The sequence below is a fragment of the Chiloscyllium punctatum genome, chromosome 10, assembly GCF_047496795.1.
Source record: "Chiloscyllium punctatum isolate Juve2018m chromosome 10, sChiPun1.3, whole genome shotgun sequence".
In the NCBI taxonomy this organism is placed as follows: Eukaryota; Metazoa; Chordata; class Chondrichthyes; order Orectolobiformes; family Hemiscylliidae; genus Chiloscyllium; species Chiloscyllium punctatum.
In genome coordinates this window covers 53,585,918-53,611,403 of record NC_092748.1, presented here as the reverse complement: position 1 = coordinate 53,611,403, position 25,486 = coordinate 53,585,918, and the positions used below count along the sequence as shown (strand labels likewise).

Here is a 25,486-nt window from a genome sequence, read left to right as displayed (position 1 = left end):
AACAGGGGTAAATGAAGATGCTGAATAAAAGACATGCAAATGTGGACCTGACTTATCTGTATGCAGAATAGAAGCTTGGAGTCATATATCCAACACAGGGAACTTGGTTCCTAGCAGAGGTATCCAAAGTGTGCAGTGAGCCTGGATCCTATGAAGTCACATTATCGAATGTAGTAACATTCTGGAGAAACTGAAGACAAATCAGGGAATTATGTAATGCTCTATTTGAACATGAAATATGTACATAAATAAGCTTGGATAAATAATATATGGAAGGCCATCAGGACAACACTCGAGATTCCAACACACCTCAAGTTGAGAACATTGAAGTATGAAGTCTAGATCTCTGAAAGGTTACATCATCGGAAGGTCTGGAAGAATTGTCAAACCATCAGTTAGAAACAACACAGACTCTTTAGCTCATACATTTTTCACTTATTGTTTCTGTGTAATTATCCAGGTTTTAAAGTAGTTTCACTCTCATGTAAAATTGTCTTTGGAAAAAAGGCTGCATGTTATTGCTTTGAGTGTTTAATATGTAAATAAGCCTAGGTGCCATAGGTAATCCAGCAGAAACATAGTAGCAGGGCATTACATACATAGTTGTCAGTAGTTGCAGGTTGTAGTCTCAACAGTTAATAAACCTATTGAGCTTTCCAAGTAAACTGAAACCACACTACTCAATCTGTGTTAGTTACTGATAACACAAGAAAACACAACACAAGGAACAGAATCTCTTCTTTTGATTGGGCTCTTTATTACATTCTAGAATGAACAGTGAGTTGCACAGGCTCAGACCATAGCCATTGCTTCACCTTCCACCACCCCTGTCTTCCCTGTCTTCCACTATATCATAGATAATCCTTGTTTTTTTTTTATTTTCTTCACTCTCACCTTTTTTACTTCTTTAAAACCTATTACATTTTCCCGGCATTAACAAAGGATCATTGACTTGAGATGTTTGACCAAATTTAATGGTTGTGACAGTATGTCTGTCCACAGATGGACAACTGGAAACAGCCCTGCTGCAGCCATTTCCAGGACCTCACTGGCATTAAACTTTGCTGGCTGATTGCCATGAGGGAGTTTGGCACCACCCACGATCACTTTCCTGCTACACTTCCTGGTGCATTTCTGCTTTGGGAGGCCTGGGACTGAAGATTATTACTGGTGTCTCTGGATCAAAATCAAAGCTGTGTGGGATGAGCCTGGGAACCTGTCAGGGAGGCACTGATGAGGTAGGGAACTGGGTCATTGTCAAACGCAGTGTGTGCTGAGGATAGTTCCTTTTCCACTGGCAAGTTCCTTCATTGGGCAAGGAATGCTGTAGAGGGAGGAACCTGCACCCTTCCCGAACCAGGCTGGCATACCCACATTGCATGGCACCTACCCTTCATTGGCTCAGTTTTGAAGTGGTGGGATGTGGCTCTGAAGTGGGCTTACTGCACAGTTTTCAGATGGTACATGTGTCACAGTTTTGTGGATTTTTTTTTGTCAGAGACATTGCAGCGAAATCATATTGTGAAATTGCTTTTATACACTCCAGTTTTTATCTTAACTGTGTGTATTTGTAGAGTCAGCTCAGAAAACACATTAAAATACAAGTTTAAAATGGAACAACCCAATACTAACTTGGAATAGGAACCTCATAACAAAGTTATTTTGATCCCCAATCACCCCATTAAATTTATTGTTCTTGTTATGGACCAGACCAGACCAGACACTCAAAATACATGAAGAAGATAGCCTAGACACTAACCTTTTCTTATATTAAAAGCAAGTGCCCGGTATTTCATTCCATTTTATTGGTCAAACTACTGGATTTAAAGAAAAACACACTTTATTCCACTAGTTAAAATACAACGAAAGAAAGAAGAAATAGGAATAACAACTCTGTTGGAAAGCTTAACAGAATAATAGATTATTTTACTCTTAAACAGTAACTGTTCCAATATAGTAACATCCCATAAACACGTCCTTGGCAAAGGCAAAGTCAATAAAACAGATTGTCTCCCGTGCAATTCTGGCAGCCCATGATGAAAAGCATCAGGTGAAAACTCAGAGAGGGCAGCAGTGAGAGATGTCCCACAGTGTCTAACCCTGCTGAGACCCAAGCAGCAACTGCTGCTCCTGAAAAACTAAAAACCTAAAAATTCTGAGATCTTGACCACATCCATTCAGCCTGCTTCTATTGTTCCAACTTTTTTTTTAAAACCCCAAGACCTCACAAGCTGTTTACTGCATTGGTTTTCAATAGACATCTCATTACTGCTGCCTCTTTTCAAAACAAAAAGCCCAGGACAAAATACACCTCTTAAAGCCATAGTGTTATCACATTCTGATCCTGGACGAAATCACCAAATTATGTTATGATCTACTTAGGGGTCAGTAATCTTTATTTTTAAGTGGTCAAAACATAAGATCCAGGGGACTTACTAAGATGACAAAACCACAAAGTTCCAAGATTTTGAAACATATCAATACTTAACAAGTTAGATCAGCAATACAATCTGCAATACATACACAACTAATGTCTAACACCTATTACTAAAATGTGGTAAAGATAGGTAATGGACTGAGATTGAACACCCGACAGAGCACATCAAAAGCAAATGCTATAGAGACAAATCTCATAGCTGTCTCAGCAACTCCCCCAGACCTTAATGACATGGTGGGTGATCAGATTTCATTAAACATCACAAGGAATGACAAGCTATCACTTTGCCAACCCAGCATTGGAACTCCCTGTCAAGGCTCATTCCATAATGGACTGTCTCAACAACTCCTGTGGCTTTAACCCATCACCCTACTGTCCTAGATTCATGCTCCCCTTGACTCCAAAACTGTACTTCAGTACTAAGTCACCAGCACAACTAGCTTCATCCCTATATATCCCTCAATTTTCCTGAAGCTTTATCCTTGCTCAGTTGTGTGAAACAAATTCTGCTTTTCAACATTCACTCTTTCAGATACTTATTGGCTTCTCTGAGTACCTCAGAGATTCTCTCAATACAAATCTAGTGAACTTCCCATTTTCTCAGGTCTCCAGGATTTCTTGAGGTCTGATAACATAGAGCAGGTCAACTCTTCTTGCAGGACAGCCAAAAATAAGCAGTCCTAACTTGAGGTCTGCCCCCTTTTCTGTCCACCTAAACTGGGATAACCTTTCAGTCAACCTTGAACTGTTTTGCGTAACCAATCAAAATGTTGTGAAAGGCATCCTGCCTTCCCCGTATTGCAGGGCAATATTGAATATTGCCACCTGACTACACTTGTTCCAAAGACATTACATTCTCATGTGGTTGGAAATTAATGTTATCCAAAATGTCAAAGATTTGAAGAAATATTTTGCTTCTAACGAACTAAATTCAATGAATTAATTAAGTTGCTGTTCCTTTAAGTGGATAAATTTAATGTAGGAAAAGAAATAAGAGATTGCTCCTTTAACAGAGTCCAGTAAATGGGTTTGCTTGAGATAGAAAAGAACAGCCATGGAAGCAAAGATGTATGGAATCACTTCGCATTTAATTCATGAAACAGCAAGGAATGACAGTAAAAAATTGAGTTTATGTTTTATTACCTACTTTCATGCTTGGAGAGAGATGTGAATATTCTTTATAATTATCTTGTGATATTTGAAAGGACAAGAATCTGCTGGGCAACTGGCTCACATAATATTAAAACTATATTGTAATAATTCCAAGAGTCACAGAGATGTATAGCACGGAAACAGACCCTTCGGTCCAACTCATCCATGCCGACTAGATATCCCACCCCAATCTAATCCCACCTGCCAGCACCCGGCCCATATCCCTCCAAACCCTTCCTATTCATATACCCATCCAGCTGCCTTTTAAATGTTGCAATTGTACCAGCCTCCATCACTTCCTCTGGCAGCTCATTCTGTACACGTATCATCCTCTGCGTGAAAAAGGTGCCCCTTAGGTATCTTTTATATCTTTCCCCTCTCACCCTAAACCTATGCCCCATATATCCCAGGGAAAAGATCTTGTCTATTTACCCTATCCATGCCCCTCATAATTTTATAAACCTCGATAAGGTCACCCCTCAGCCTCCAATGCTCCAGGGAAAATAACTGCAGCCTAATCAACCTCTGCCTATAGTTTAAATCCTCCAACCTTGGCAACATCCTTGTAATCTTTTCTGAACCCAGTACTGATCCTTGTGGCACTCCACTGGTCACAGGTCTCCAGTTTAAAAAACAACCCTCCACCACCACCCTCTGTCTTCTACCTTTGAGCCAGTTCTGTATCCAAATGGCTAGTTCTCCCTGTATTCCATGAGATCAAATCTCGCTAACCAGTCTCCCATGGGGAACTTTGTCAAACGCCTTACTGAAGTCCATATAGATCTTGTATATTGCTCTGCCCTCATCAATCCTCTTTGTTACTTATTTAAAAGACTCAATCAAGTTTGGGAGACATGATTTCCCACAGACAAAGCCATGTTGACCACCCCTAATCAGTCCTTGCCTTTCCAAATACATGTACACCCTGTCCCTCAGGCTTTCTTCCAACAACCTGCCCACCATGACGTCAGGCTCATTGGTCTATAGTTCCCTGGCTTGTCCTTACCACCTTTCTTAAACAGTGGCACCACGTTAGCCAACCTCCAGTCTTCCGGCATCTCACTGTGACTATTGATGATACAAATATCTCAGCAAGAGGCTCAGCAATCACTTCTCTAGCTTCCCACAGAGTTCTAGGGTATACCTGATCAGGTCTGGGGATTTATCCAGTTTTATGTGTTTCAAGACGTCAAGCACTTCCTCCCCTACAATATGGATATTTTTCAAGATGTCACCATATACTTCCCTACATTCTATATCTTCCATGTCATTTTTCACAGTAAACACTGTTGCAAAAAAACTCTTTTAGTATCTCCCCCATCTCCTGCAGCTCCACACGAAGGCCGCCTTGCTGATCTTTGAGAGGCTCTATTCTCTCCCAAGTTACCCTTTTATCCTTAATATATTTGTAAAAACCTTTTGGATTCTCCTTAACCCTACTTGTCAAAGCTATCTCATGTTCCCTTTTTGCCCTCCTGATTTCCCTCTTAAGTATACTCCTACTGCCTTTGTACTCTTCTAAGGATTCACTCAATCTACCCTGTCTATACCTGACATATGCTTCCTTTTTTGCCTGAACCAAACTCTCACTTTCTCTTGTCATCCAGCATTCCCTACACCTACCAGCCTTTCTTTTCACCCTAATTGGAATATATTGTCTCTGCACTCTTGTTATCTCATTTTCTTTTTGAACAGTACAGCACAGAACAGGCACTTCAGTCTATGATGTCATGCCGACCATTGATCCTCATGTAAGGTCAACCTATTGTACGAAACCTCAAATTTCTGTGACCATTTGCATGTCCAGCAGTCTCTTAAATATCCCCAATGACCTCGCTTCCACAACTGCTGCTGGCAACGCATTCCATGCTTCCAAAACTCTCTGCATAAAGAACCGCCTCTGACATCCCCTCTATACTTTCCACCAAACAGCTTAAAACTATGACCCCTCGTGTTAACAATTTCTGCCCTGGGAAAAAGTCTCTGGCTATCAACTCTATCTATGCCTCTCATTATCTTCCACACCTCAATTAGGTCCCCTCTATTCCTTCTTTTTTCCAATGAAAAAAGTCCGAGCTCAGTCAACCTCTCTTCGTAAGATAAGCCCTCCATTCCAGGCAGCATCCTGGTAAACCTCCTCTGAACCCTCTCCAAAGCATCCACATCTTTCCTATGGTAGGGTGACCAGAACTGGACACAGTATTCCAAGTGCGGTCTAACCAAAGTTTTATAGAGCTGCAATGAGATCTCATGGCTCTTAAACTCAATCCCTCTGTTAATGAAAGCCAAAACACCATATGCTTTCTTAACAACCCTGTCCACTTGGGTGGCAATTTTAAGGGATCTGCACACCAAGATCCCGCTGTTCCTCCACACTGCCAAGAATCCTGTCTTTAATCCTGTAGTCAAATTTCAAGTTCGACCTTCAAAATGCATCACTTTGCATTTATCCAGGTTGAACTCTATCTGCCACCTCTCAGCCCATCTCTGCATCCTGTCAATGTCACGCTGCAGCCTACAACAGCTCTCTATACTATCAACGACACCTCCAACCTTTGTGTCGTCTGCAAACTTGCTAACCCATCCTTCAATCTCCTCATCCAAGTCATTAATAAAAATTACAAAGAGTAGAGGCCCAAGAACAGAGCCCTGTGGAACACCACTCACCAGTGACTTCCAGGCAGAATACTTTCCTTCCACTACCACTCGCTGTCTTCTGTCGACCAGCCAATTCAGTATCCAGACAGATAAATTTCCCTGTATCCCATTCCTCCTGACCTTCTGAACGAGCCTACCATGGGGAACCTTATCAAATGCCTTGCTGAAGTCCATATACACCACAGCCACCGCTCAGCCCTCATCAACTTGTCTAGTAACATCCTCAAAGAACTCAATAAGATTTGTGAGGCATGACCTGCCCCTCACAAAGCTGTGCTGACTGCATTTAATCAAGCCATGCTCTTCCGGATGGTCATAAGTCCTATCCCTCTGAATCCTTTCTAAAGCCTTGCAGATGACAGACATGAGACTTACTGGTCTATAATTGCCAGGGATTTCCCTATGTCCTTTCTTGAAGAGAGGAATTACATTTGTCTCCCTCTAGTCCTCAGGTACGACTCCAGTGGAGAGCAAGGATGCAAAGATCTTTGCAAGCGGCGAAGCAATCACATTTCTCACTTCCCAAAGCAGCCGAGGACAAATCTGGTCTGGCCCTGGCGATGTGTCAATCTTAATGCTTGTCAAAATTTTCAGTACATCAGCTTCCTCAATCTCTATCTGTTCCAGCAAGCTTACCTGCTCCTCAATGGTTTCATTCACTACAAGCTCCTTTTCTTTGGTAAAGACAAGCAAAAAACTCATTTAGGGCTTCCCCTACCTCCTCAAACTCTATACACAAGTTCCCTAGGCTATCCCTGATCGGCCCTACTCTTTCTTTGATCATTCTCTTATTCCCCACATACGTGTAAAATGCCTTTGGATTCTCCCTAATCCTTCCTGACAAGCCTTTCTCGTGCCCCCTCCCGGCTCTCCTCAGACCATTTTTGAGCTCCTTCCTTGCCTGCCTGTAATCCCCCAGAGCTGAGTAAGGCCCTTGCTTCCTCCACCTCACGTAAGCTGCCTTCTTTCTTTTGATGAGAAGCTCCTCTGTCCTCGTCATCCAAGGTTCCTTTATTTTACTCCTTCTTGCCTAGCTCAGAGGAACAGAAGCTTCTGAAGGTTTCCCATTTTCCAGCTGTCCCTTTACCTGCGAAAATCTGACCCCAATCAGCTTTTGAAAGTTCTTGCCTAATATTGTCAAAATTGACCTTTCTCCAAAATAGAACTTCAACTTTTAGATCTGGTCTATCCTTTTCCATCATTATTTTAAATCTAATAGAATTATGGTCGTTGGCCCCAAAGTGCTCCCCCACTGACACCTCAGTAACCAGGCCTGCCTTATTTCCCAAGAGCAGGTCAAGTTTTGCACCTTCTCTAGTAGGTACATCCATATACTGAATCAGAAAATTGTCTTGTACACACTTAACAAATTCCTCTCCATCTAAACCCTTAACACTATGGCAGTCCCAGTCGATGTTTGGAAAGTTAAAATCCCCTATCATAACCACCCTATTATTCTCTACGGATAACTGAAATCTCCTTACAAATTTGTTTCTCAATTTCCCTCTGACTATTAGGGGGTCTATAATACCAACAAATGATCATCCCTTTCTTATTTCTTAGTTCCACCCAAATAACTTCCCTGGATGTATTTCTGGGAATATCCTCCCTCAGTACTCTTTTAGTTAGGCAAATCTTCAAGCCTCGTTTTGGATGTCACAGATATTGTCTTTCCAATCTATGTGCAAGTCCTCCCCATCCACATTCCTTTATTCGGAAATACAGAGGAACTTGATTATCTGAATATCAATTATCCAAATATCCAATTATCCGAAGGGGATCTCAAGGTCCCGATAGAAACATTATGTAAAAGAGCTGTTTCAACCCTGATAGCATCTTTTGTTTACCGATACAATGAACTGAAATGCTCCCTGAGAACAATCCTGGACATCCAGGCACTGTCTCTAGATGACTGACCTCCTGCCCTCTCTCTCTCTCTCTCCCCCAACACTTTCCCTGGAATTCTACACAGGGGTGTACCCTAAACCCCCTCTTCCCCAGATAATCTGTTCAACATTGTCCTGTACAGGGCAGAGGTGGAACCTGTCAAAAGGTTGTGTGTGTGTGTCGGTGTGTGTGCGTGCACGCACATGCTATTTGGAGACTTACCCCACAAAGGCAGCAGCAGTCTTACTGTTCGTGTACAGTCTGGCTGCCCAGGGTGGGGCTGGGGGGGTGCGGGGTTCAGACGGAGTTCGGAAGGTGGGTGGGGATGGATGGAGGGTGCGGTGTTGGGACTCCGGTGTTGGGGGTGGATGGGGGGTGGTTGCGGACAGTGGGTGGGGGTTGGACGGAGTGCGGGGTTAGGGCTGCGGTGTTAGTGGCGGATGGAGGACGATTTTGAATGGGGTTGGGGTGGATGGGGTGGGAGTGGATAGAGTTGGGGGGCAGGCAGTCGTCGGGGTGGGAGCAGACAGGGTGGGGGCGGGCAGGGACAGGATGGGAGCAGACGGATGTGGGGGTGGGCGAGGGACAGAGTGGGAGCAGACGGGGTTGGGAGAGCAGGGTCTCAGGCGCTGTGTGCTTTTGTCTAGTCTCCTGAACAGGGAGCAGACTTCACAGAAAGCTCCAAGCCCCAGAGGAAATCAACTAACCGAATAATCAATTATCCAAATGAAATAGTGCCCACCCATTTCATTTGGACAATCAAGGGTCCTCTGTACATGGACTTGCTGCCCTCATCTGCTCTCTTTCTGTCTCTGGCTTCCTGCACACTGACCTGTGAAATTCAAAGGTTTTTTTTAGGAGTAGCTTGTAATCCAATTCTACAGTGGCTTATTTTGCACCAGCCCCCAGCATGTTAAGCAGCAAAACTCCCAACAGCATGGTTCATACTGTCTGCATGCTGTATGCATGTGTTTGGGTTGCATACTGGAAATGGGAGCCAGATCATTAACATGCCCAAAACCCATGTTAATGACCTCACTCAAAGTGATGTCCATTGCAGCCTGCACCAAAGATAGGCATGTGAGAGGCATAGATACCATTTGGGTAAGATCAATGCACAAAACTGGCAATTGACATAGTGAAACTAATGCAATTCAGGGTGCCAACCTTGGTGCTTTTATAATCTAAGATAAATAGTATTAGATTTAAATGATGCCAAGTGATTTAAGTCTCTATTGTGTTTAACACCCATTTTCGCAATCAAAGAATGGTCAATATTGAAAGGACCAGCGTGATTTATTATCATGTTGAGAAATGAATGGAAAATATGCTGAAATAATCAGACCGTTGTCAGTTTTGAAGATTGCCATAGCCTGTGGTGATTCAGTATTGCAAAATTTTCTTTGTTTCGCCAAGCAGTTGTATATTTTAGTCTAGATTAGAGTGGTACTGGAAAAGCACAGCAGGTCAGGCAGCATCCCAGGAGCAGGAAAATCGATGTTTCGGGCAAAAGCCAAAAATCATTGCCCCTCTGCCCACCTTACCCCAGCTCCAACCTTCCAGCTCAGCACCATCCTCATGGCCTGTCCTACCTGGCAATCTTTCTTCCCACCTATCTGCTGCACCCTCCTCTCTGAACTATCACCTTCAACCCCACCCCTATCCATCTATTGTACTCTTGGCTACCTTCTCCCCAGCCCCACCCCCCTCCCATTTATCTCTCCAGCCTGAAGGTTCCCTGCCTTCATTCCTGACGAAAGGCTTTGCCCAAAACATCCATTTTCCTGCTCCTCGGATGCTGCCTGACCTGCTGTGCTTTTCCAGCACCACTCCAATGTAGACTCTGATCTCCAGCATCTGCAGTCTTCACTTATGACTGATAGTCTTTGATTTTGTATGCGCCGTTACATTGTATTGGCACTGTTTTATGAATAAACATGCACAAAAGCTTCAATTTCAGTCAATTAATAATCTTTAGGAGCAGAGTTCAGTTTCTTCACAGATTCATTATTTTTGATAGACTTGCATAAAACTGAATTTTAATTTAGTGCAAACTCTGTAGTTTACAGTATAATAAATTAATTTGGGATTTTACGTTTATAATCAAGGTAACTATGTTTACAATTCCATCTCAGAAGGTAATGAAGATAAGTGCCATCGTAAATAATTTCCTTGTTATTGCTGATTACACATTGAACTAGTTCACAAATTGCTCGGTCAAAAATTAATTTTTAACCATGGCATCATAAAGAAGAGGGAAAGAAATATTTTGGAACTATTTGTTTTGGTTTTTACAGGATAGAGATTAGTTCACAGCTTTATATGCTATTTTATTGTCCATATTATTAGAAAATGGAATATTTCTGCCTCTCCTCAAGTTGGCTAACAGTGAAGAATTGTGTCTATGTGAGAAAGAATAATACAAAAAGTCTAAATCTCCTTCTGACAAGAAATTCACACAATTAATAAAATAAGACTGGAAAATGTGAAAATGGAGAATTTACATGAACTTTATTATCAATATTAATGTAACCCAAGGATTCTGGAAGAATATAATGACCTCAGGTAAGAACAGCAGTGATTGAAATCTGTAGACTGCAGAATGGTAAGTATATACATATTTCCTATTTATATTTCTCCCTGGGGTGCCATGACCTCTTTTATAACAAGTTTATAATCAACAAACTTCATCAGGTACCCTATACAGAAAATGTTTAGCTCATATAAACAACTTTATGCTATATTTAATTAATGACAGCCCAAGAATTCCTGTTGGTGTTAAGTGTTCACATTAGTGGGAATCATGCCTGTAAGGGGCAAATTTTTAGTTTCTGAATCTGCTCACTGTTCCCACCATGGTGTGCAGTGTTAGAAATTAGTGCCTTACTTCCACACTGGCAGTGCATTTTCCTACATTTGCGTGATAACTTCATTCCAAGCTAAATCAGCGTACGAACACTGCATAATGAGGGATCCTGCAATTTTATGGTTTTAAGTACTGTATGTGTAATGTTTTAATATGGTTCTTTTCAAATGAATTTTAAAGGTCAAATAGATTCTCATATGTTTTAAATCTATCATGGAAAGCCGAAGGGTTCATTTCTAGTGCCTGTTGCACATATTTGGATTTTAGTGCTCCCCTCTTGCTTAATTTAGTGGAAGTTGAATATAAATGTGATACCAGGGAGTCAGACCAGTGGTGGTCTGGTTGTATCTGATAATTGTTTACATACTGTATCAATAGATTTAGGTGCAACTCTCTGGCAATGACTGACGAACGTTATTTCCATTGATTTAGATTCATCACAGCAGCAGTTACAGAGTTGTGCTCTTTGCTTCAATGAGACATACAGGCAACCTTCATTAAGAATATGGCACACGAAGCAGTCAAGCTGACTGTGCCAGACCAGCTCAGAGTGCCATCCCAAAGTGCAACAAATAGGTGACAGATGCTTCTTTCAGTAGAATCAATGCCTTCATTTCCATTTTTATTGAAAAGCAACAGCAGCACTTCAGGTCTTCCCACTTTCATTCCAAGTTTAAAGAATAACTGGCAACACCCTTGTGCCTACTTTGGCCCTTAGACATAATGCAACAACCTATTCTACATGCCTCTGATTATCTCCTGTAATACTGCCCGCTACATGTTTCAAATACCATTAACAGTAATCACTTGCGATGTTCTACAATCAGAAGAAATCCTTTGCACAAAGTTCAAATGCAGTCTTCTATTTTTGTGCCTAAGTAATGAAAAAAGGCCCTAACTCAGCTGGGAGTATTCTATAGACATCCTGGTAGTCGGAGGGAATAAAAAAACAATTACACAAGCAAATTGCTGAGAAGTATGGAAATGATGAAAAGTATGGGAATTCAACAGCCTGAATGTTAAGAGACAAAATCTACATAAAATGGGTACACAGAATTCTTAAAATGTACTCAGAAGACCTTTTTTAGCCATGACATAGCAAATCTTAGAAAAGAAAGGACCATTCTGGATGTGGCATTAAGGAATGAAATTGAACAGGTAGGAAGGGTCTCAATGGGGGCAGTCAAAATAATTCAGTTGAACTTGGCATAACTATTGAAAAAGACAAAGACAGGTCAAAAGTACACTTGTAAATTGGCAAAAAACAACTGTACTAAGCTGAGATATAATTTGTCAGAAATGAATTGGAAACAGCCAGTTGAAGGCATATCAGAGCAGAAAAGCACAGTGAAGGAAGAGGTAGAGAATGTTCAAAACAAATGTCTTCCCACAAAGTAAAAGAGTGGGACTCCTAAATCTTGAAACTCCAACACTAAATGTCAAATAACATACGCAATAGGATAAGGCAAGAAAGAGATATTTATGACTGATCTTGAGATACCAGTTTTGTAGAAAGCATAGAGCAGTGAAACAAGTGCAGTGATAGAACGGAGATTAGGAAAGGAAAGAAGTGGCATGAAAAAGTGTTGGCAATTAAAACCAAGGAAAGCCCAAAGGTGATTGATAAAGAACCAGAGAATAACACAGGGAAGAGTAGGGTGGATTAGATACCAAAATGTAACCTATGTGGAGGTGGAATAAGAGTGTAGTTCTTAATCAAAACTTTGTGTCTGTCTTCACAGAAATGGGTAATGAGCAGGCACTATAGTTGAAGCAGAGGTGTATTAAATATCAGATGGAGTAAATATGTAAAGGAAATATTAAGATGTTTAGCATATTTGAAAATTGTTAAGTTGCCAGAGTTAGATGAAATACTTTCTTGGCTAATATGAGAAGCAAAGAAGAAAATAACAGGCATCAAACATCATATTATAAAGCTTCTTTGGTTACAGGCATGCTGCCAGAGGATTGGAAGAGTGCCCACATTATACTATGGTTTCTAAAGGGAGAATAACAAAATGCCAGTCAGCCAAATTGTGACAATGGACAAATTAATGAAAAATGTTCTGTGGGACAATATAAATCATCATTAAGAAAAATTAATTAAGACAGTAGGAATAAATTTATAATGGATTGGCTACGTCTGATGAATATTTGAATTTTTTGAAGATGTAAACAAAGAAGGCTGATGAGTGTTTCACATTTAATGTAACTTGCATTAATTCATTCTGAAATCAGTTGGTAAAATAGGAAACTGGATGCTAATCTTTTATTTAATAATAGGTTTATTTACTGAATGCAACATTACAAATGCCAGCTGTCTTACTAGCCAACATTCAGTGTCCAAGAATTCTATCAATATGTCAACATTTTTAAATTAACCTGTAGATAGAACTTGAATCAGAATCTTCTGGCCTAGACATAAGAGACATGGTCATGCATCACCAGATCTTATCATTCTGTGTTATCCATGTGTTAAACATGCTGAAGCAGTCAATGTCTCCACTTGTATCTCCTTATCCTTAATAATCTAATTAACAGTCATGTGATCTTAGCAAAGATTTCAATCAGGTCTTAGTTTGGACTTACTTCATCACTAGTGCTTTGAGATCTCATTCTTTGTGTAAGCTAGCATCACACCTACTGAACATATCACTGATCCATTACTTCACGGCACCCTTATTCATCCACTGTTATCATTGATTGTACAAAATCTTCAGAAGGAACTTGATTTTTGATGTGATTTTGTATTTGAAAGTTGGTGCTGGCTTTCATTGTGTTCTATTGGTCTTGTAAAAATATTACCACAAATCTTGGCTTATCATGGATTCTCATTTTCACGAGAACTGTCATTCAACCTCACCACTCCACATTTTGGCTGCTACATATATCGGAATTCATGTGTATTTCATCATGTTGAAGATGTAACACAATGGTTATCCAGGAACCAATGTAACCATCCTGATGGTTTTTTGAGGATGCAGTCTCATATGTGCCTTTCAAGATCAGGTCCTTATTTTCATGGCCCATTTTGTCATCATTTTCAGGGTGCATTCTTTTTTGTCTGTTCTCACACAATTCCTTCACTAACAAAGAATTCTCTCACCACAACACAATTATTTGACAAGTTTGAAAATGTTGTAAAATCAACTTCATACAATTTTCATTTTTCCAGCGAATCAATTTTTTTTCATCATTTGCTCTGTGCGGTCTGTGGGGGCATATCTCAAACGTCTTGCCTACACACCCCATAATCACCTGCTCAATGCCAAGTGTCAAATTTTAAAATGAGCTAAACCGACAAACCTGAGATGAGGAATTGAAATTGACATATAATCTGAGTGTTGCACTTCTAAATAAAAAGAAAGGAAAGCTTCATCTTTTGAGTAACGTTACAAATCCCTGGAGCAATTGGTAAGTTGCAAAAGAAAGAAATCCCCAAAATTCTAACTGAAAGAAATCAGATGAGCAAGATCCAACTCTTTGAAACTTTTACTGGAGGAAGTCAATGAAATCAATGTAATTCAAACATTAATTAACCAAGGTGTTTTCAAAAATAAGCTATTTCATTTTAAACAGTCGATACAAAGAAACAATTCGCATAGTTACAAGCACATACATTGCTTCCCATACAAATACGACATGATGTGTAATCTCATAGCTTTCCGACTCAGCCTCAGCTGAGGAGAATCTCTCATTGCTCAGTCATTTTGGCCCAAGAGTCATGTTCAGCAGCAGCAAGTCACCACACTCTGACAGCATTCATATACTATCCTGAGATTGCCTTCAATGACCCCTCTCAACAGTCTGATTGTCTTTGGAAAAACTGAAATAGCGAGTGTCCAGTTGACAATCTTCTGCTCTTCCTATCTTCGGTTCCCTGTGCTTTCCTTTGTGAATGCCAGTTTTAGAAGGAGCTGATTTAAACATGCTTTCTTGAGCTAATTTAGTTATGACCCTGAGAAGAAATAATAAAATAACATACTGATTAAAAATGAAAGGGGGGGGGGGTCGAGAAAAAAGATCAAAGTTAAACAAGATATATGGATCTGAGAGAAACCTCCTTAACTGCAGCACAGGGATGACAAGAGGCTTTTCTTTTTCAGTTGTAACATTCACAGCAGCCACTAGCACACAAAGACCTGGACTTGAACTGGTTTTTAACCTCTACTCCAGTATATTCTTGACTGGTGAAAACACAACAATGTTTCTCAATTAGTCTACTCTCTTTTCTCCCATCAGTCATATCCTGGGATGACTCACAAGAAATTGGAGTTCAGTTTGCAGTGAATTTCTTCCTTTGAAATCCTTCTCTTTGAAGCTTCCTCGACAACTGTCAGGTATGACATTCCAGGGTCACTTTTGAAGGGAAGGATAAACAAAACCGTCTTTCCAGACAGTCTCTGATTCCATTGCTGATAACTTATATTCTCAATCATTTTGGCTTAAGTACTCTTAGTCATAGACGTACAGCACAGAAACTGACCTTGTGGTCTGACTCATCAATGCTGAGCAGATATCCTAAATTAATCTAGTCCCATTTGCCAGCATTTGGCCCAAATCCCTCTTAACCCTTCCTATTCATATACCCCTCCAGATGCCTTTTTAATGTTGCAATTGTACCAGCCTTCACCACCTCCTCTGGCAGCTCATTCCATACACGTACCACCCTCTGTATGAAAAAGTTGCCCCTCAGGTCCCTTTTAAATCTTTCCTCTCTCACCTTAAACCTTTGCCCTCTAGTTTTGGACTCCTCTACCCTGGGAAAAAGACCTTGTCTATTTACCCTATCCATGCCTCTCATGATTTTATAAATCTCTATGAGATCACCCCTCAACCTCCAACGTTCCAGGAAAACATCCCCAGCCCATTCAATCCCTCCCCTTTGCTCAAACCCTCCAACCCTGGCAACATCCTTTTAAAACTTTTCTGCACCCTTTCAGGTTTAGCAACATCTTTCCCTATATCAGGGAGACTCATCTTAAAAAACTACATTGTACTAAAAACATCAATATGTCCCCATGTAATCTGAGGTTATGATCTACCCACCTACTCTTTGAACACCCAGTGTGATTCTCCAAGCATCGCAATGTATATATATCTTCTGCGAAAACAAAATTCTGCTGATGCTTGTGATAGTTGGTGAGTATTGTACAGCATACTGTGTGATACAGCTCCAAGAGTACAAGGTACCAATGCCAAGAAGGACAAAGTCAATCAGCTCCTCATTAAGGAAGGTATAATTGTGTTCAAGCTGCTTCTGTGTATGTTCAAACATCCACAGCAGGCAGCCAACAATGCTTCTAACCAGCACATAATGGAGGCTATGCAGTTTTTGAAGTCATGAATTTATGTAAAGGAGCAGTGCACTTGAAACACCCTCCTGATGCTCGACAAATGCATGACTAACTTCACCTTTCTCCAGAAACCACTCCTGTCATTCTAAGTCAGCAAACCAGTTTGGTGACTGCCAGGCCAGGTGTAAAGGTCTCGCTGAAGACCACCCAGTTTGTCTTCACACGGAAGCTGATGAAGGCACTGACAGATGGATTGGTCCCTTGTTTCAAACCAGAAGGCTGAAGCTGGAGCTGGTTCAACTGCAGAATTTCACTCGAGAGGTAGAGTTCATTGCAACCTCAATAAATGTGCACAATTTGTCATGTAAAATGAAGACAATCGAGAAACAAAAATAAATATCTCATGGTGCTGGCTGCTTCAAGAACACTGTCAGTGTTCTGCCAGGTATGCAAAAGCAGTGGTGGAACAAATGTAATAAACTGCCTCCCAGAGGCACCTTCAAGGACTCTGATTGTAATATTCTATTTGTGATGGTGTATTGTTGACCGATGTCTGTGACTGAATGAGTCAGTAGAGAACAAGATAATACAAGAACAGAAGTGCCTTACTGTCTGGGTGTTTTTGTAGCCAAAAATGACTCATATCTCCATCTTGAAGGTAGTCAGGGATGTGCAGTTCTTGTGGTGTCCTCCAGTTCACATCTGTTCCCTTATAATATTGCCAATTTGTTCTGCAGCCAGAAGAGAAGGGTAAATATTTTGCAACTTCTCAGTGGCATGTCCAATCTGTAGCCTACACATAATGTTAAGACATGTACATTCCGGTTAGCTAGGTGCAGTGCTGTAGAAGGATTTCCTGAATAAAGACCTTTAAGGATTTCAATGCAACAACATTTGCAGATGTAAATGCCACACCACTCAGTCACCCAGCATGGAAGTATTCAGGGATCTTCAAGATTTTACAAATACTTTGAATGATCCTCAATAGAAGAATAACCAGCTATGAGGAAACATTTTATGGGATGCATACTTGGGGTAACTATTCATGTCAGTGCGGCTCCTTGCATAATACTCTCTGCTCTTGAGTCAGTCAGTTGGTCTCTTGCATCTGCAATGTGAACTAATTCTTTCATTATCTCCAGACCAGAAGCTGTCTCCAATATTCTACCCCCTGTAAAGTTGAGATTATCCAAAAAATCTGCTTTGTATGTCCTTCCTCACATAATGTCCAGACTTACATTAGCTCCAGATTAATCTTTGTTTGTAAATCCCTCCTTGACCTTGCCCCTCCTTACTTCCATTATCTCCTTTAACTCCACAACCCCTGAGGTATCCACACTTCTCCAATGCTGGCCAGATACACATTCCTGATTTTAGTCCCACCTACATTAGTGCTGTGCCTCAAGCTTCATAGTCCCAGTTGGCGAATACACCTCTAAATGTCTCCATCTCTTTACCTCTCTTCCTTCCTTTTGAGACTTTTTTTTTAAAAACCTACCACTTTGATCAAGTTTTGACCAACTGTGCTAACATCAACGTATGTGGCTTAATGACAAATACTGCTTCATTAGGCTCCTGTGAAGCAACTTGGGGCATTTTATTATGATAAAGAGATGATATAAATACAAGTTGTTGCTGTTGCTGTCATTAGTGTGTATTCAAATCCCATTCTAGAGACTTCAGTACATAATTCAAGCTGACACTCCAGTACATCATCAAAGAATGAGAGTGTGCAATTAGAGGTGATGCCTTTTGGATGACATGGCACAATTTAACAGAGAAACATAAAGCGTGGCAACAGAAGTAGGCCATTCAGCCCATTGATTTTGTTCTGTTCTCACTGCCCATACTCCTTGACACATTAAATCTCGAGGAATCTGTCTTTTTCATTCTTAAATAAATTCACTGACTTGGCCTCCACAGCCTACTGTGTTGCAGAGTTGCACAGCTTCACCATCTTCTGAGTGAAGATGTTTCTCCTCATCTCAGTCTGAAATGGCCGATCCACTGAGACCTTGACACCTAGTTCTGGAACCCGAAGCCTGGGGAGAAATTGTCCCTGATTAGAATGGTACTGGAAAAGCACAGCATGTGAGGCAGCATCCGAGGAGGAGGAAAATCAACGTTTCGGGCATAAACCTTCTGATGAAGGGCTTTTGCCTGAACCGTCGGCTTTCCTGCTCCTCGGATGCTGCCTGTCCTGCTGTGCTTTTCCAGCACCGCTCTGATCTTGACTCTGATCTCCAGCATCTGCAGTCCTCACTTTTGCCTGAAATATTCTCCCTGTCTGTCCAACCATGTCAAGATTTTACATGTTTCAATGAGATCCTGTCCTCATTCCTCCTTCCTACCTAGGATAGAGAGTTGCTCGGTTGCCTAACTTTGGGAAATGACTTGCACATTTGAACACAGGTTCTGTATGTGGAATTGACAGTCTTCACTTTGCCAGGCATTTCTGTGGATGATGCTCTTCAATGCATTCCTTTCTTTCACATTTTCATATGGGATGAACTTCAATGCAGCCAGTGGAGGGGAAAGTTGCAAAGTCTCTATTGTGGAGGAATTCTGCAGCCCAACTATCACTCACGCACCCCCCATATCAATGCAGGTAAAAACACTACAGATTAAATGGCAACCAGAGCTCTTTAAATCAGCCTGAGCTGTTGCCCTTGTACCAATGCTCCACTGAGCAGCCCTTCAAATCCTACAAAATAGAGAAATTATGTAAATTGTGCACAAACAACCATACAAGTGCAGTCATGGAAATGATTCGCAATGCACCGTTTACCCCTGATTTTCATAAAGGAATTTTCATCTTTCTAAACTGTCATTACTCTATAATTAATTACAGATATAAATATAACTTTTCTGAAGCAGCTGAAAGTCAATTAATCTGAAAATAATTTTTACAAGCACTTTAGTTTAAAAAGTCACATTTCACCTTCTGATTTGTAATGGAAATCAGCACTGTTTCTCTGATGCTCCTCGTAAGAGTAACTTATTCGGTCAAAGAACCATACAGTGTGTAGTGATTGTAACAAGGTCAACCAGGTGAACCTTACAGACTATGAGTTCCCTGATTGGGGCTGTTAATTTGGTCCAATCAGGGAACCCTGGCTAACAGATATAAGCAGAACTGTCAGACGTCTTGTTCACTCTGACAGCTGGCTCTGAGGGAGCTGGATCAGTGTCAAGGACTCCCCATATGTATATAAAAGGTCAGTTGATGATGGGATACTGGCCTCTGTGGAGTTATTTCACAGCATTTGGTGGCAGTTGATATCGAGGAAGCTAGGAAAATGTAAAGCACTGATCAGATTTTATGTTTGGATGTTGGTTGCTTTTTAAGCCCACAACTGAAAGTAGTATTTTACAATTTAATGTATTCATCACTTGTTTTGTTTTTGACATGAAGAGAGTTTAATTATTCTGTACAATCAGAGGAAAGGCTCTTCAAACACTACTGAGAATTACTCCAGTTCTCCAGGGAATTACTGAGGGGGGATGAGCACAACTGCTGTGTGTCTTTCGTCTCTTGTTAAATCATTAAAGGTCATATAAGAGTTTGGCGTGTCTTTGACCTCCGCAGTGATTCCCTTGCTCTTCATAAACATCAGCAGTTTCTGAAGAAGGGCTTATACCCGAAACGTCGATTCTCCTGCTGCACTTTTCCAGCAACACATTTTTAAGCTCTGATCTCCAGCATCTGCAGTCCTCACCTTCTCCATCAGCAGTTTAGGATCCAGCCTCTGTATTGTCTCACTTATCCCCAAAACCAGATCTCTACTTTGGGTTCCAACATGCCAGCTCAAGGTTGTCATCAGTGATGACTTTGTAACTTCCAACATTCCATTAAGGTGATGTCAGTGGGATCACTACACATGGATTTAAAACTCACTTCCCATTGATGGTCAAGCAGAGCTTGCTGTAGCCGTCAATAAAGAGAGTATTGAAAGACTCCCACTCCAGAGTGTTCATTCTGATGCGCTGCTACAGCTCAGGATCTGACAATGTCATCTTGTAACTCAACTGGGCTGCCTGTCCTGGGCCTGGGCCTCTTCTCGAGTCAGAATCTATCCTGAAGCCCTGGGCCTGAGCCTGCTCTCAGGCCTGGGTTTGTCCTCAAGTGTGGGTCTGGGCCTGGGTCTGCCCAGGCTTGGACCTGCTCTCAGGCCTGGGCCTCTTCTTAGGCCTCGGCCTATAGATGGGCCTGGCCCTCGGTCTGTATCCAGACTTGGGCCTGTTGTCAGACCTGGTCGTGTGCTAGGTCTGGGTCTTGCCCCAGGCCCTTGGCCTGGGCCTGTGGTTATCCTCAGGTCAAGGCCTGTAGATGGGCCTAGACCCGGGCCTGGTCTTTCCCTGGGCTTTGGCCTGAGTCTGGCTGTGGGCCTGTTCTCAGGCCTGCGCCTGTACCCGGGCCACACTCTGGCACTGAAGTGGTTGTGTTATTAGGCCAGTCAGAGGACCTGACTAATAATCTAGTAATCTCGCAAATTCAAATCTAACCATAGCATCTTGAGAATTTAAATTCTGAAAATCTAACAAAAAACTGGTATCAGTAAAAGTGAATGTGGGACTGCTGTAAAAACCACATTGTTTCACTGATATTCATTAGGGCAGGAAATTTGTTACTATTATTAAGACTGGCTCATTATGTGAGCCCAGTCACACCATCAGTGGCCCAATTTTACTAGAGTTCCCTGATGCCACATTCTGTTTTGATGTCAAGCTCAGTCAGTCTACTTCAGATCTTTGTCAATGTATGATCAGAGGTTATATAAAAGTCTGGAGTGAACTGACACCAAACTGGAAAAAAAAATAGAACGTTGATGACTAGGTTTTTGGTGAGAATGTTCCAATCGATAGCACTGTTATTGGCACTTTCCTTCACCTTCCTGAAGACTGCGAGTGGTCTGAGTATTGGCTAGATTGTCCTGCTTTTTGGGAACAAGACATATCTGAATAATGTCCACTTTTTCAGTAAATACCAGTATTGTAGTTGTACTGAAATAGCTGAGCTATGGGCACAGTTAATTTTGCAGCTCAAGCTCTTCAGCACTATGTCCAGGATGCTGTGGCACCTATAGCTTCTGGTCCATCCAATGTGCTCAGTCTTTTCTTAACATCATGTGTAGTGAATCAAATTGAATGAATACTGGCATCAGTGATGGTGAGGACCTTAGAAGGAAGCCGTGATAAATCATTCACTCAGCACTAATGACTGAAAATAGTTGCAAATTGTCTTTTGCATTCATATGCTGAGTTGAAACCATATGAAGGATGAGATTCATGGGGACTCTGGTCTATTTGGTTGTTCACTGCAATCTGTTACAAAATTTGGCAGCATAGCAAGCTTTGCTCAGATCCATTTATATGGTGTTGCTTAGTTCTGTCTGTAAATGCTGCTCTTGCTATTTAGCATGTATGTAGTTCTGTGTTGTCGCTTCCCCCAATTAATATCTCACATTTAGGTGCTCCTGGTATACCCTCAGTGTTGAATTATTGTTGGTTGCCTGACTTAGTTAAGTTCTATGCTGGACCATAGCATTACAAATTGTGGTGAAATTCTTTTCTTACTGATGGTCTCACAGATGCCCAGCTTTGAGCTGCAATCTCCAATCTGAATCTATTCAACTCAGCCTTGTGGCAGAGCCACACAACACAATGAAGAATGTCCTTATTGAGAAAATGGGACTTTGTTGTCAAGGGAAAATGCATCTGCAAGATGTAGACCAGTGAGTAGGAAGTCAACTAAGTCTTTTTCTTATATTGTACTTTCCCTATCTGCCACAAGCACACTTCTACAACTTTGACCTATAGGAATAAGCCAATTTCACCTGAAGCTGTTTTTTTTATAACTGTTTGTAGGATATGGGTGTCATGGCTTGGTCAGTATTCATTGCCTTGGAGAAGATGGTGGTAAGCAGCCTTCTTGAACTGCTACAGTCTTCGGCATGTAGGGACAACCAGAGTACTGTTAGGAAGGAACTACCAGAATTTTGATCCAGCAACAGAGAAGCAACAATGAAATCGTTCCAAATCAGAATGTAGTGTGACTTGGAGGGGAACCTACAGGCTGTGGTCTCCTATGTATCTGCTGCTCCCACCTTTCTCAGTGACAGAGGTCATGGGTTGGACGGTGCTGTTGAAGGAGCCTTGATGAGTTCCTATTCTTGTTAGCTCACTCACTAGCTGCCATTGGCATGGTCTTGCAGCTATTTCATACACTCAAACAATTTAACTGTTAGTGGATTTTAAAAAATTCCTTTAATGTTCCCCCATTCAGAATATATTCTGTGCTTTTGCTATCCTTTTCCAATGTGCCTAAAATAATGGAGCACTGATGTATCTGCGATGTGATGACTGTTGGTCATGATTACAGACTTCCTTCTCATGTTTGACCAGAGGCCATGCAAGTTCATAGGTCCACAGTCAATGTTAAGCCTCACCATCTCCTTCCCTGACTTCTACCAGTGTGCCATCATTGTGTTGAATATTTTCTGTGCCACTGGCAGCTGGCATGGTGATAGACAATTGTACGATGCTGGTGAAAGATATGTTCTGTGAATATGTTGCTTGATTGGTCATTCAGATAGTTCCATCTATTTTAACTATACTTCAGATATTAATGAAGAGCACTTTCCCTTTGTCTGAGTTAATGTCGGTTTTATTCAAATTATTGTTGTTTGTAACATTTTGATGCAACAAATGGCTTTCTGGTTTTATTTGAGAGTACTGACTCAACCATATTATTGCAAACCTGTAGTCACATATCAACCAAACTTACTTCCATAAAAGATATTAATAAACCCAGATGAGGTTTTGATAATGTTGTGGTTACTGGTCACTGCTAGAGAGACTAGCTTTTTTTTATCATTTAAATGTATATTTAATTAACTGGTTTAAAATTCTTCTTCTATTAGGATGGGATTTGAACTCATGCCTCAGGATCATTAGTCCAGACTTCTGCATTATGAGTCCAGAAACATAAATTCCAAGCTACTTGTCTCATTTAAGTCAGTTGTTAATTCACTAATGGAAAAATATTAAATTGAAGAGAAGCCTTTGTGGGGTCTGCCTCATCAAAGGTGAATACATTTCTTTATTAAAATATTTCTATATATGTGTATGCTATGGATATATTTTTCTTTCTTCTTTCCACGGAATTAAATAGGAGATATGGCTCAGATATCATCCAATTAACCTAATATGTCAATGCTGTTTTTTACACTCCACTTGAGCTTCCTCTCATATGACCATACTGTAGTAAGAATGTTGAAATCACCATGACAGGGAGTGATTGAATCAAGTAGTGTAAATGCAGTTAAGGGGTAGCTAGATAAACATGTGAAGTGGAAGTGATTATTTGGCTATGAAAATAGATTTATGCAAAAGGGCTAATGCTTTCAGTTTTGCCTTTCTAACCACACTGGTAATAGAGATTGGATTGACCAGAGAACCGGAGTAGAAAGTGAGTTGTTTCAGTGTAGAAGGCAATCGACTCCAAAAGGTCCTCTTCACACCACTGCTGCTAGGACATGCTATTATGTACCAAGAAAGGATAAACCATATACAAGCTCACCCTTCAGCCTTCTTCAAGAGAAATCAACTCAGCCTGGTTGTCCTTTTGTATAGCATGTTCTAGCAGTATCTGTGTGAAGACGACCTTTTGGAGTAGACTGCTTTCTACACTAAAACAACTCACTTTCTACTCCAGCTCTCTGGCCAATCCAATCCCTTTTACCAATGTGGTAAAAAGGGTGAAACTGAAAGCATTAGCCCTTTCGCACAAAATGTATTTGGACTAGTATAATTAGCATTTATATGTTCATGCCAGAGAGTTGAATTGAGGCCAAAGTGTTATTAATGTTAAGTCAAGTCAGTCTTTTTTTTTTCCCTTTTTAAAGCTGAGAGTAGCACAAAGCAAAGCAAACATGTTTGGTTTTTTAATGATTTCAACATTTCACACAACATAGGCAAGTGTGATTAAGCAGGTCTTGAATCTCAATCTATCCTGTACTATTAATTTTTATGAATATAAATAATACTAAATATGTAGCTGATGTATTCTGACATTTTAAAATATGTTCCTCTACACACACTAGACCAGGCGTGGAATGTTCAGTCTTATATCACTGTCGAAATGGTATTAGACCAGATGGTTGATTCATTGTAGAATCAAGAAGCAAGATAATTTATGCAGTTTTGTATATTGTGTTCTGTGAACTTAAAGGGTTGATGGTGTGCATACATGTAAAGCTGCTTCTTTCCAGCAGTCAAACATCAATAAGAAAAGGTTAGAATCCGAATATTTATAATTTAGTATTTACAGGAGACTAGAAGGCTTCTGCATTGCTTTTCTATAAAAAAGTATTTAACGGTCTTATCAAGGAATTTTTAAATATCATTTCCCATGTTTTGAAAACAAAGTAATGTTTTTGATATTTAATTTTTTCCAGAAAATGTTACTATTAATGGAGCAATTTGGCATTTTTTTTTACTATGTGTTTCGTGAAATTATAATACTTAGCAGTCAATTACCTTACATTTTTATAAAATACTAATCCCATTGTATTGTTCAGCTGCTATTGAATTTATCCTTTCGTAGATGTTTTTAAAAGTCTTCCTAATATTTTTAAATTCATCATTTGCTTGTAGAATATTAATCAGATCAATGCAAGGGATTAAAATGCAAGGATTGCATTGTGAACCAATACATAAACATTAGCTCATAATTAGGCATTTTGTTTAGGCCTGCATATAGAAAGATTTTAGCACATTCTATCAAACAAGGATTCATTTTTCGGTTTCTGGAATTAGGAAAGGAATTTGGCTGTATTTAGTGATAATGAATTAATTAAACAGTAAACAGAAAAATGTAATAATGATGAAATTTATCCTAATTTTTTTTAAATCACAGTGCACTGCAATATGGATTTTATCAGTTTTATGATCAGTTAGAAATTACTACAGTCATTTTCATCTTGCCTTTGATCAATTTTTTCCCAGATATCTGAAAAAATGTCCTTTGGCTGTTCTGTGAAAAGGAGAAGAGGAGAATTGTTCATATGCAGAGAGCATCATTGGCATAATGTGCAGTGGAAATTTCAGTGCCAAATGAAATGAATTCCCTAGATTGCAGCACACTGATCATTTTGATATGAACACTCGGAGACCCCAGGTTCTATC

The 25,486-nt window shown here is 40.5% G+C and overlaps 1 pseudogene; it reads right to left on the bottom strand.

Moving 5' to 3' along the window:
* Window positions 1–19,788: 19,788 nt before the first annotated feature.
* On the bottom strand, window positions 19,789–22,819 carry LOC140481761 (NADH dehydrogenase [ubiquinone] 1 alpha subcomplex assembly factor 3 pseudogene; annotated as a pseudogene).
* Between the last annotated feature and the right edge of the window lie 2,667 nt (window positions 22,820–25,486).